We start from the raw sequence: 12595 nt of genomic DNA on the forward strand, positions 1-12595 counted from the left end.
CATTTTTGAAGTTATAAGAGCGAGTGTTTAGATTACAACTGCAAATTGGAGAATGGCACTTGCTTAAATGGGAAATTGAATTATATATAATAGATATATATATAATTGCCGCGTACACCCTTTCTGGGTGTTTGGCCGAGCTCCTCCTCGTGTTTGTGGTGTATGTCTTGATGTTGTTCCACAAATGGAGGGACCTACAGTTTCAAGCCGACTCCGAACGGCAGATATTTTTATGAGGAGCTTTTTCATGTCATTGCCTGCCGAGGGGTTACCGCTATTAGAAAAATGTTTTTCTTAATTTTGGTGTTTTCACCGAGATTCGAACCGACGTTCTCTCTGTGAACTCCGAATGGTAGTCGCGCACCAACCCATTCGGCTACGGCGGCCGTCAAGTTGTCGATCAAATCGAAATTGAATTATTTTCTATAAAAATAAGATACAAGATATTATTGAGCTCATACAAGTTGAACTAAATTAACACTAAAGGGTTTACCAAATGAGCCGCAAATGCGAACACACATCTGATCAAGTACTGAATCACTTCTTGATACCTAACAAAGCGATGAAAAAAGAATACCTAACGGCAATTAGCATCCCTCGCCTCTTAGGTATCCAGTTTTGATGGGGTCTCTATCTTTACGATAGGTATGAAATAAATTTAGTTCAAAAAATTCAGCATCAAAAAAGCTATCATTTCGCCAAGTCTTAACAATACTGTGGGCAAAAAGTAAGGGGAATTTGGTTGTAAAATGAAAAATCTTTATTTATTCTTGTAAATCAATTTCATCCCCTTCAAAATAATCCCCTCTCGATGAAATACACTTATGCCAACGATTTTTCCAATCCCCGAAACGTGCCAAATAGTCCATTTCCGGTATAGCCATCAGCACCTTCTTCGATTCAGCTTTTATCTCCTCAATCGACGCGAAACGCGTTCCCGGAGTGGTCTCTTGAGTTTTGGGAACAGCCAGAAGTCACACGGAGCCAAATCAGGCGAAAACGGTGGTTGCGGAACGATATGCGTGGAATTTTTGGCGAAATGGTCACGAAGAACGAGTGCAGTGTGAGACGGTGCATTATCGTGATGCAAAAACCAAGAGTTGTTGGCCCATAATTCTGGTCTTTTTAGACGAATTGCTTCACGTAAACGACGCATAACGCTCAAATAATATTCCTTATTAACAGGTTGGCCAGGTGGAAGGAATTCATAGTGCACCACACCACGAAAATCGAAAAAAACTGTCATCATGACCTTTATTTTTGAACGACTTTGACGTGCTCTTTTCGGTCTGGCCTCGCCTTTAGCACGATATTCGCTTGATTGGTCGGTTGTTTCAGGGTCGTAAGCATAAATCCAAGTCTCATCTCCCGTAATGATGCATTTGAGCTTGTCCTGATAGTCTGAAAGCATTGTTTCACACACATCAACGCGACGACTTTTTTCCAAGAAATTGAGAGTTTTCGGTACCAAACGAGATTTGACTTTTCGTAGGCCCAAATGGTCTTTCAAAATAGTTTTCACAGATCCTTCTGATATTCCGATCATATCAGTAAGGCCTTTAGCAGTCAAGCGACGATTTTTGAGCACTAACTCCTTCACTTTATTGACGTGTTGGTCATCTGTTGACGTCGATGGTCGTCCGGAGCGCTCCAAGTCTTTGTACCTCTTATAAACATTTTTCGGCGACATGGTCGAGTCACCAAATGCCTTCTGCAACATGCTAAACGTTTCCGCAGCCGAAATTTCATTCCGCAAACAAAATTTGATGGCACTTCTCTGCTCAATCAAATCAGACATTGTAAAAATCGAAAAATGCACTCTTGGTCGTTTGGTAAACACAAGCGTAAATATATTACTGATAATGACATTCACATGAAAGTTGGCCCATATGTTTTTAACAGTGCTGCCAACTCATGAAAAAAATAACTAGAGCGAAATTTTAATCCCGCGAAGTTTGACAAATAAATTCACCTTACTTTTTGCCCACAGTATATACTCGTACTTCATATTCATAATGGAATGTGGCTAAAAACACATTTTCGGCTGCAGCCCGCTTACCAGAAATATTTTGATAATATGGGCTTATGGTATTTTTTGCATTTGGGTGAAACTGATTAGCTAAGTTTTGGCTATTGGGCCTACTTCCTTTTGAAAAAAATAGACGCCACATAGAACGGTCTTATAGAAGCCAATCTTAAAATTACATGTAGATAAAGTAATAGAATATATGCCTTTGCATTTTCCGAGATATAATCCACAATATCGGCAGCCTAGAACCGTGGGCTTAAACGAAGACAGATGCAGCCGTTTCAGTCGGAGAGCTACATCGAGATTTGCTTATAAGTTACTTCCAACAACAACTACAGACGCTTTAGAGTGTTGTTTACATTAATCTCATTGTTATTTTAGGCAGAGTTCAAACCAGCAGAGGCAGCGACGTCAGCATAAGAAGTAGCCGAAAAATCACATACAGCACTCGACTTAACAAAAATTCAAGATGCACCAAATATTGGCAAATATTTCTTTAAGAAATATTCCAGTACTGACTATTTTGATTTGATAAGTTTAATCTTAGTGAAAGAAAAGTGGCATATGGGCGGCTCGCTTTATGAATGAAAGTATTTGCTCATAGAAATATGAGCTCAAATTTATCAATGAATTTTTTGATGATGAGTTTTTGTTGTACTGTAAAATAGTTGAAACTGTTCAGCGACACCCCGACTATTTTAGACTGTTCAGCACCATGGCAACTAGAATGATGGCCGGTACGGCTGCTCATATTAATGGGTTTTGTTCTTGTAGGCGCTAGGCATAGAATTTTAGCTTTGGACGGCATACGCATTTAGAGGAATAAAGTGAGTGGGGTGCGGCTGTATGTATTATACATGCATATGCCTGTGCATAATAATAAGCATTGTTTTGCTAAGAGTTCATAATACAAATATGTACGTACATAGGCTAGGTCATCAAGTGTGCATACGTACATATAAATATGTATAATTAGTTTCAACACAAAAAATTAGCAACAATTTTAAAGTTTTACATTTACCTGCGGCGCCAAAATGTAAGGTCGTTCTACAATGTATTTTGCTTAAATTATTCTTTTTAAATTAAAGCAACGAACATTAAAGTCATATTGATTTTAAATGTTATCGCTTATAATTCAAATACATGTATCTTTGATTGTACATTTAAGTTTATTAGAAAATATAATTAAATTGAATAAAATTTCGTTTATCAAGGAAATATAGAACTGCACAATTAAATTCCTTGCAAAAGGCTGTCTGTCATTCGTCAATTTGATTTTCTACGGAAGCCAAAAACTGTGCAGAGCCACAATTCACACTATTCGTAGCCCGGGAGACTTCTCTATACATTAACGTTCTCTGGTATAGTGGGATTCGAAGGCGAAGGTGGAGACCAATTAACCAAGACAAGCTTTTCAGATTTTGCAGTATTGCCTTTTTTGGTGCCTTTGCTTTTAGAGATTCGATGTTTCTTGCGTAAACTTGCAATTTCCGAGGTTAACGAAGAGATGAACACATTGTTGTCATTGGTTATTGTGTACAGAGAACAAACTTCAGCAAACAAGCTATCACGTTCTTGGATAACTGAGCATTAACACCACTCAGAGCATTTACCACAGTTAGTATTTGCGCATTTTTGGAGAGCAGAGTATTCAGAGGTGTAGCAATATCAAGCAGATGTTGGCTATTGGATTTATCACTTGAATTTTTATTAGCAATAGAGACAGCAATAGGGGCGGAGATCGAACAGATGCCCGACTCTCAAGTCAGCACGAATTACAGAAATATTGTTTAATTGATGCGAACATAAAATCAAGATCAGCCGATCACATGTTAACACATATCAAATGAAATAGGTCATTGCACTTTGCACACAACACTTTTGGTTGGTTAGGATCAACTTTTTGACCATAAGCACACGGCATTCTCAATTTGATTTTAAATAATTAGTTAACTTATTTGCTAGAAACATTGAAAAGGGAATTAGGAAGGCAATAGTCGCTGTGTATGGATGTAGGAGCGCTATCGGCAAAAGATGGGGCATCTCACCTAAAGGTGTATTTTGAGTATATAACACAATTATAAAGCCAATTTTGTTGTACAGAGTCCTTGTCTGGTCGAACTCGCCTGAAAGGACGATGTCAGTTAAGAAGCTGGAGAGGGTCCAAAGGTGTGCCCTCATTGGGATCAGGGGGACGCTTCGGACCACTCCTCTGGACATCGCAGGGTAAACTGCCGCTTCGTTGCAGTTAGATTGATGTGTTCGGACCATAAGCTAGACTTAAGCTACGAGATCTCTAGCATTTTAAAAACTTTGAGTTCAATTGTACACTCGGAAAATCGAACTGTACTTTTTCCATTCATATTCCGCAAAGGGAGGAGTGGGCAGGGTGCAAAAATTGGGGACAGAACATGGCAAACATTTTTACGGATGGTTCGAAATAGGACGGAAGAATTGTTGGGGAAGTATTCCGTAAAGAACTTCCCATCGAACTCAAATTTAGGCTTCCGGACCACTGTAGGGTTTTGCTTTTTTGTTTTTTGAAGTAACCGCAATTAAGGAAGCAGTGGATTGGTTGCCTACTTCTGTAGTTATTGTAAAGAAAATAAAATAAATATTTACTCCGAAAACCAAGCGAAATTTGTTGAAGAACGCCTGACTTTTCTGTCGATTGCATCCGAATACATGGAAAACCTCTGGGCTAATGATCCGGCTAGATAGGGGACCATGGAATCGCTTTCATCGCAAAACGAGATCATGGGGGTTCCCCTGAGAACCTGTGGTCCACTCTTGGAAAGATGGGCTAGGTCACAAACGTGCGAGGAAACTTCTAAGGCTAATAAAGCCACAGCTCTCGAATTTGGTAGATATCCTTAGCGGACATTTTCCGTTAGGTGTCCATGCGGTCGTTGAGCAAAAATTTAGGCATCTGGGTGTTACACGTGCATGGATTGCGCTATCGAGAGATGATTAACGATTTTTTATAGCCGGAATTGGATGGCGCTACGTGCCACACAAGCAACAAAACCATTGATCTTTTACTGGAAAAGTTTCCCTACCGTGTTATATCTCAAAGAGGTGATCACAATTGGCCACCGAGATCTTGTGATTGAGCACCTTGTGACTTTTTTCTTTGGGGCCACATGAAAGGGAAGGTCTACGATAACAGCCCAGGGTCGATTCAAGACCTCAAAGATGGATTTCGTGAGGATATGAAAAGGATATTGTCCTGTAAGCGTGGTCGTGGTGGTAATTTTCCTGATGTTATTTTCCGGCATACCTTCTTCATAATAATGAAATAACCATTTCATCATTTATATTAAAAAATAGCATTCTTCTTTAAATATCAAAATAACACCTCTTATTAAAAACCCCTTTATATATATACACTCACTTTAAGTGAGATTTTCGCTGAACTAAACCGCAGAACAAATCGAAAATTTATTTGTGTGAAGAAAATATTGAAAACTTTAGAAAATCTACATGAATTGAATATGTTAAAACGAGCGACTAAATTAGGTAAAGAAGTACTTTTATTTGTAATTGAGATGTATTATTATTGAGATGTGTGATATGAATAATGGAAATGAACAATTGCTCATGATCCGAAGTGCCGGTGTTATGGCGGTTTTAGACTACTCTTTCCTCCGCCAAGGAACATTTCAATATCTTTCGGCCACTGTTCATTGCCTACACTGTTGATAAATTAGTTAAAAAATATTTATTTATTTATTTATTGAAAAGAGTAATAATTATAAATAATTATTCCACTTAAAGGTAAGAAAAAAAAGGAACAAGCACTGGCTGCTAAGGCCTTCGGCTATTGTTTTAAATGGTTAATACTATATATCAAGACGAGAAAATGAAATAATTATATTATACTAGGTTTATTATACGCTAGATTCGAGATAAAAATGTATTATATCTACACTGGAGAAGATGAAGATAGTACAATAGAAGGTATGTGGAGTTAACCACTACAACACACCAGATAACTTAGAAGCCTATGAAGTTAAATTTTAATTTACAGCAAGAAACGAATTGGTTTATGATACTAATATTATAGTCCGTTGTCTGCTTCAGAAGTTCAGATGGTTTGATATTTCTAAACACCGATGATCTAATATTTTGGATTCCTGAACATATATCCATGAAGTGCGATACGGTGAATTCGCTAAATCCACAAAACGGGCACGGGGGTTTCGGCAAACCATTTAGCAAATACGAGTGGGTTGAAATTGTATGGCCAATTCTCAGACGAACAACGGTCTTAATATTCCGGCATGAAGAATTTGACGGGTATTGGTTTTTCGATCTCGAGAGATTGAAGGATTTGTAGTGATGTTGGTACTGGTTCCATTTGTTCAGAGAACTTTCATAATTGGTACGCCTTACCAACTTTTTTATATCTTCTGGATGAGTGTATTCGAACATGTACAATGGCTCTTTGATTGCCTCCTTAGCTCTACTATCGGCCTGTTCGTTACCTTTGATGCCCACATAAGTTTAATTGAACCTTTTTTTTGTGTGAGCATGTTGCGCATTTTTGTTATTACTGGAGAGTTATTAGCTGGGTTCAGAATAGCCTCGATTGTTGATTTGCTGTCACTGCATATTATATATTGATGGTTTTTTTTGGGACGCAAAGTGTACCGCCTCAAGTAACGCAGCAGCTTCGGCTGTGAAAATTGAGCAGTAACTTGGTAAAACTCCAACGGTTATAGTGGTACCTATTTCGTTTGTTACGGCAAATGAAGTACAGGTATCGGTTTTAGATCCGTCAGTAAATAACAGGTCCCAGTTAAAAAATAATACTTCAATATATACTTGCGCTCTATCTTCTGTCCAGTATATCACTTTCCAGATCAGTGAGAGAACTGACCCTACCCCTACAAAACAAAAGGCACTCGCAAATGGAACATGGCCAAAGCGAACATGGAAGCGCTCCTAGCTCACTTTGATGCTGATTCCATGACGCTGGTTCCTTTTCAAGCGCCATGATGTTGCGCATTGCCAAAAGCTGCGACGCGTCGGCGCCCCATGTGGGGCTACGCTCAAGAAGACGACCTGTGTACTGGTGGACAACAGAAATCGCACAGCTTAGATGAAGGTACGTGGCCTCGGTAGTCTAGTGTAAGTGCACTAGCCTGCCATACAAGAGGTTGTGTGTTTGAAACCCACGGTCCTCCCTCTTTTTCAAATTTATCTACTTTCCCTGTTTCTAAAAAAGAAACAACAAAAATTTCATTCCTCAACCCCAAAACTTAATCCTTTGAATCGTCACTCCCGCATAATAGTCTACGCATTATTTGCATTTTGTTAGATCCTTCTTGCAGAAAAATTTGAAATACAGATGGCGCTCCAAGCAGTAAGAAGGCGTTGATCCTAAGCAACAATAGGTGGGCATTCCCACTATTTAGGCCTGGTAGCGGCAAGCGAATCACCTACCTTGTCAGAAATCAAATTTAGCATCGTACAATGTTACGTGTCAGCAGAGGACGCTGACTGTGCTCCCAAAGATGAGTTCTACGCACAGTTAACGGCGACGATATAACTTTCCTCATTTGTGACCTCAATGCGAAAATAGGCAACAACAACTCTGACCTAAAACAAATCATAGTCGCATCAACGACCACGCGATAATTACCGGCAGTAAGAAAAAGTACACACCACGCAATCATAAGCGGCTCAACGTCCAACTGCTTCGCGATCTCGCGACAAAAAAGCAACAACAAGCGTATTTCGCGAGAAGCTGCTCACTAACTTCAACTCAGGTAGATTGCTCTGGAAAAATTTGGCACAATAAAGACCACCAAGAGCAAACCATGGATCTCTTACAGCACTTGGGGCATCGTTCAGTGCAGAAGCGATCTTAGGCAACTTATCAGCGATGGCTCCCTTCGGCCAGCCTACAGAGAGGTGGCGAAGCAAGTAAAGAAATCGGCCAGAAACGATAAAAGGAAGATCGTTGAAGATCTTGCTAGCGATGTCGAAGCGGTATCAGGCGTAATCAACATGAGACAGCTGTACCGCATAGTTGACCGTCTAACCAGCCAGCGGAGTAACAGCAACCAGCCGATCAGAGATCTGAATGGTGCTTTGCTGAGTTCCAATGAACGAACACTTTGAAGCAACTAGCAACATTGCTCCTCGCAGTATATCTAGCTTTGAAGTGGGCAACACAACAACAACAATAAAATAACAACATCGTGCCCCAGCCTAGCGGGGATTAAGGATGCAATTAAGAAGCTGAAGCTCAACAAAGCGGCGGGCGAATGAAAGAATGACTTCCGACCAGCAAATATCAGCGGAAATTCTTCATCCCACATCAGCGCCGTCTGGAGATATGAAAAGCTGCCTTCGTTCTGGACAAAAGTAATCATAGTGAAGCTGACCAAGAAAGGCGACCTGCGTGACTGCGGAAACTGGCGGGGAATATCCCTACTTAACACCAACTACAAAATTGTAGCCGTGATCATACAAAGCAGGCTTAAAGATATCGAACGCTTCTTAAGAGTCGAACAAGCTGGTTTTCGCCCTCACCAAGCCAACACTCTTCGGATTATAGTAGAATAATCAGTTGAGTGGCGCTCCTCGCTCTACACGCCAAGATAATCCGCCTCATCAAAGCCTTCTACGAGAACTCTGAACTGCCACGAGAGCCAAATGACCCTGCACAAACAAGACATATTATGGAGTTTCACCAGACATCGTGATGCCTCCTCGTTCACAGAGGTTTTTCATGGCAGAATTAAACTCGGAAATTTGCCATTGCGACCGTTATTGGAAAAAACTTTTTTCTTCATTTTGGTTTTTCACCGAGATTCGAACCTACGTTCTCTTACGTCCTTTGCGACCCAAAAAGTAGTGAAACTTGACTGCAGACTTACTTTCTGGGCCCAAATACGGCATGCAGCTACCAAAGCAGCAAAGTTCACGGGAATCCTAGTAGATTAATGGCTAACATCGGTGGACACACACAAAGCAAAAGAAAGCTAATTATGTCGACCACAAACTTAATTATCCTGTACGGCATCGAAGCATGGAGAATTGTGATAAACTGCAGGACCAAGCGCAAAGCACTCGAGGCTGTGCAACGAACAGCGGTACTCAGAGTTGTCTCACCCTACCGCACTGTCTCTGGTCCGGGAACGAATGGATGCGTGGGACTCCAAGAAGAAACACGTCATCACTAGCTTATTAAAATGGAGATGCCAAACCATACTGCAAAACCGATCGTAGACTGAACCGAATGGCAGATGGACGGCGAAACTTATTCCATTAATTGACAAATGGGTCCAAAAGAACTTCGGGGAAGTGAACTACTTCTAAACTAAGTTCCTCTCGGGCCACGAATACTTCCGGAGATACCTATACCGCATGGGTAAGGTAATCGATTCCAGGTGCATATGCTGCGAAGCGTCGAGCGATGTCGCTCAACACAGGGTTTTTAGTTGAGACAGATGGCTCGCGGAAAAAAATACTGTGAGGGAGCAGATTGATAACATCGCGCCAACTAACATAATCAGCAAAATGATCCAACGCGAGGATAGCTGGAACGCGGTAAAGAAATATATAGAAAACGTACTACGAAAAAAAAGATTGAGCTCGATACAGTGCAACAAAGCGAAGCCGCACAGACAGAGGCACAAGAAGGCGAGCCTATAGCATGAAAGCTGGCTACAAATATGGTGGAGCCAGACGTGGATGAATAGAATTGATCCTTTATGGATGCCGTTCTGGGCCCTCCTAAAGTAATATCGAAAGTAGTCAGGGGAAGGGAGTCTCCCCAGAAGGAGAGGAGGGACCATTTTAGTGGCCCCACCACACGACGCAATAGATGACGGTCGCTGTAAGTGCGAAGGCATTTTGAACTCATCCCCACCACCACCTCACCCACAAAAAAAAAATACAGGTTTAAGTCTAGGATATGTATGATTTTTGGGAAATCTTTGCGAATATGAATAAAATGAAAAACAAATAAATAAACTTTTCAATGAGTTTCTGCGCTATAGCTATTTAGTGGAATAAAGCGCTACCGGGAAAGTCGTCCTTGGTACATGAGTACATAACTACTATTGATTACCTTGATTATATACATAGTATGATGTCCAAGAACAAACCGTTTTTGAAATATTCGATTCTAAAGATTATTTTAAGAAAATATTAGTTTGGGGAAAAAGAAATCCAGTTTCTTCATGGCTGTAGGGATCAATATCTTCTAAAGTACCGATCAAAAAATTTAAGGTTTATTTTCGTTGTCACAGTGACATTTTACACTAAAAAATTCTTTTGCTGTTTTTTGTTCGTTCTATTTAATGTGAGTTATAGGGTTTTAACAATGGAAGTCAACAAAGAGAAAATTTTATACATTTGACTGTTTTTCTTTCATAAAGGCGAAAATGCAAACCAGACCGTTAAATTTGTGAACGGTGTTTATGCCGATACTGTAACAACTAATTACGTGCAATTTTTTATGACGAGCGTTTTCGTGGCAGAAATGCACTCGGAGGTTTGCCTTTGTCTGCTGAGGGGCGACCGTCTTTTGAAAATACGTGTTCTTTATTTTGGTCACCACCGATATTCGAACCTACGTTCTCTTCGAATTCCGTCATATGTACATATATGCTTCTGAAATCTAGAAATCATGATTAAACTTTGTTACACATTGTATTCACATTTAAAAAAAGCTATACATTTTTTATTTTCAATCAATGTTATGGGGCAATAACTTCTGTAATAATAAACATAACTTTCTTTCATTTTTTTAATTTCTATGAAGGTTTTGACAGTTAGCGAAGCTTACCGGTGTTTGGGTTATTATAAGAACGAAATTCACCTATTAACGCACAGGATGACCGGGGCCAGAATTAGGTTTTAAATTTAAAGTTTCGTTCGAAATCCAAGCGTATTTCAAGGCCAATGATTGTTCGCTGGAGATTTTGTTCACGCTACAATATTCGACGTTTAGGTGATGCCCAAGAGAAGATTTGATTCGTTCATGGGCCAGTCAAGAACAACAGAAAATATTCAAATCGTGCGTGGACTTACGCCTAACGATTACAATTAGCTTATAAATTATGTATTATAATTATATACGTTTTTACTAAAATATTGATTTTCAAATCGTGCGAGGACTTACGCCTAACGATTACAATTTGCTTATAAATTATACGAGATCTGTTAGGCGACTTCGCAGGTTAAGCACTATCTTTGGAGTGATGAAGCCCATTTTCATTTAATTAGACGTGTAAATAAGCAAAATTGCCGTTATTGGAATCCTAAAGGGTAGAACCCACTATTAAAACATCAACTGTCTCAAAGTGATGATTTGCTGTGCATTGTCAAGTAGTGGAATAATTAGCAATTTCTGTGGACTGTATCTCTTATCAGCGCATGCTTAACGATTATTTTCTGCCAATAATAAGTGGACATCCTTCCTATCGTGCACACACACGGTTTCAGCAAGATGGCACCACGCCGCACACGACCAGATAGACCAAGGCGATACTGCGTGATTTCTCCCTAACAAAGTCATAAGCCGTTTCGGTCGCCCTTCATCCGATTTTACTCCTCTCTCCTTTTTTCTGTGGCGGTACATCAATAGCAAAGCGGCACGGAGTACGGAGGAAAGGTTCCAAGAGTGTATAAGACGAAACGGTCAACATTTAGAGGAAATAATTAAAAAAAAATCCGCACTTGTCTCCTCTGTAATAGTTATTGAAATAAACTTTTATCATTAGTAATTATTTTTTAATTTATATTAGCTTTCAATTCCTAATTCTACTACCGGACATCCTACACATGTGAAAAAACATCGCTGCACACATTTACTTCTTTTGATATTTTATGAGACATTTCTAGATTCACTGCGGTACTTGTTTCTCTGCGCCTTTAACACAATAATTAAAAAGTCTTTAAAGCAAAATGTGCTTACATGTTCTAAAATTAGACGTCAGAACTCTTAATCTCAAGCATCATTTGTGGGATTCTAAGAATTCGTGGAGAACATTGTCCTAGACCATACGTAGGAAATGACTACGTTTTTACTAAACTTCCAATATTTGGAAATCAAATTTGAATGTATAAACATAAAAATATTCTACATGGCACAGGTTATTACCCAAAACATATCTAGAATATGGAAGCTTCTTATCAAAAAAGTCATATTCTCCAGTGTATTCCAAAACGTACACATACATATTTTTTGTGTAGAGGACGGGCTAATTTTTTCATGAAATATCGGAAGTCACATTTGCTATTACTTATGAGACTTGTTGGCTGGCTTCGCACTAGCATATACTGTTAACCTAGTTTACCCAAGGCCTAGACGTTGGTTTCTGTTCCTATCTCTCGAATAGCTTGCCCTATATTCGCGTAAAAGGCCTGCATCCAGGTGATCCATTTAATTCCGTAGAGATATAATTCTGACTTTCTGTCAAGATTTTCAGCGGGGAAGATCTGTCACTGTTTAAATAACATAAGCTTAAAAAACACTATGCGCACTACGCTGTGCAAATAACAAGTATTCGTAAGCCCAACGATAGAATTACTAAGGAACTTTAC

General features: G+C 39.5%; 1 protein-coding gene across 1 annotated transcript in view; it reads right to left on the minus strand.

The window, feature by feature from the left end:
- LOC128870355 (uncharacterized) overlaps positions 1-12595 on the minus strand; it is a 171278-nt gene that overhangs the window by 142736 nt on the left and 15947 nt on the right. The window lies entirely within an intron of this gene.

The sequence above is a fragment of the Anastrepha ludens genome, chromosome X (genome assembly GCF_028408465.1).
Source record: "Anastrepha ludens isolate Willacy chromosome X, idAnaLude1.1, whole genome shotgun sequence".
In the NCBI taxonomy this organism is placed as follows: domain Eukaryota; kingdom Metazoa; phylum Arthropoda; class Insecta; order Diptera; family Tephritidae; genus Anastrepha; species Anastrepha ludens.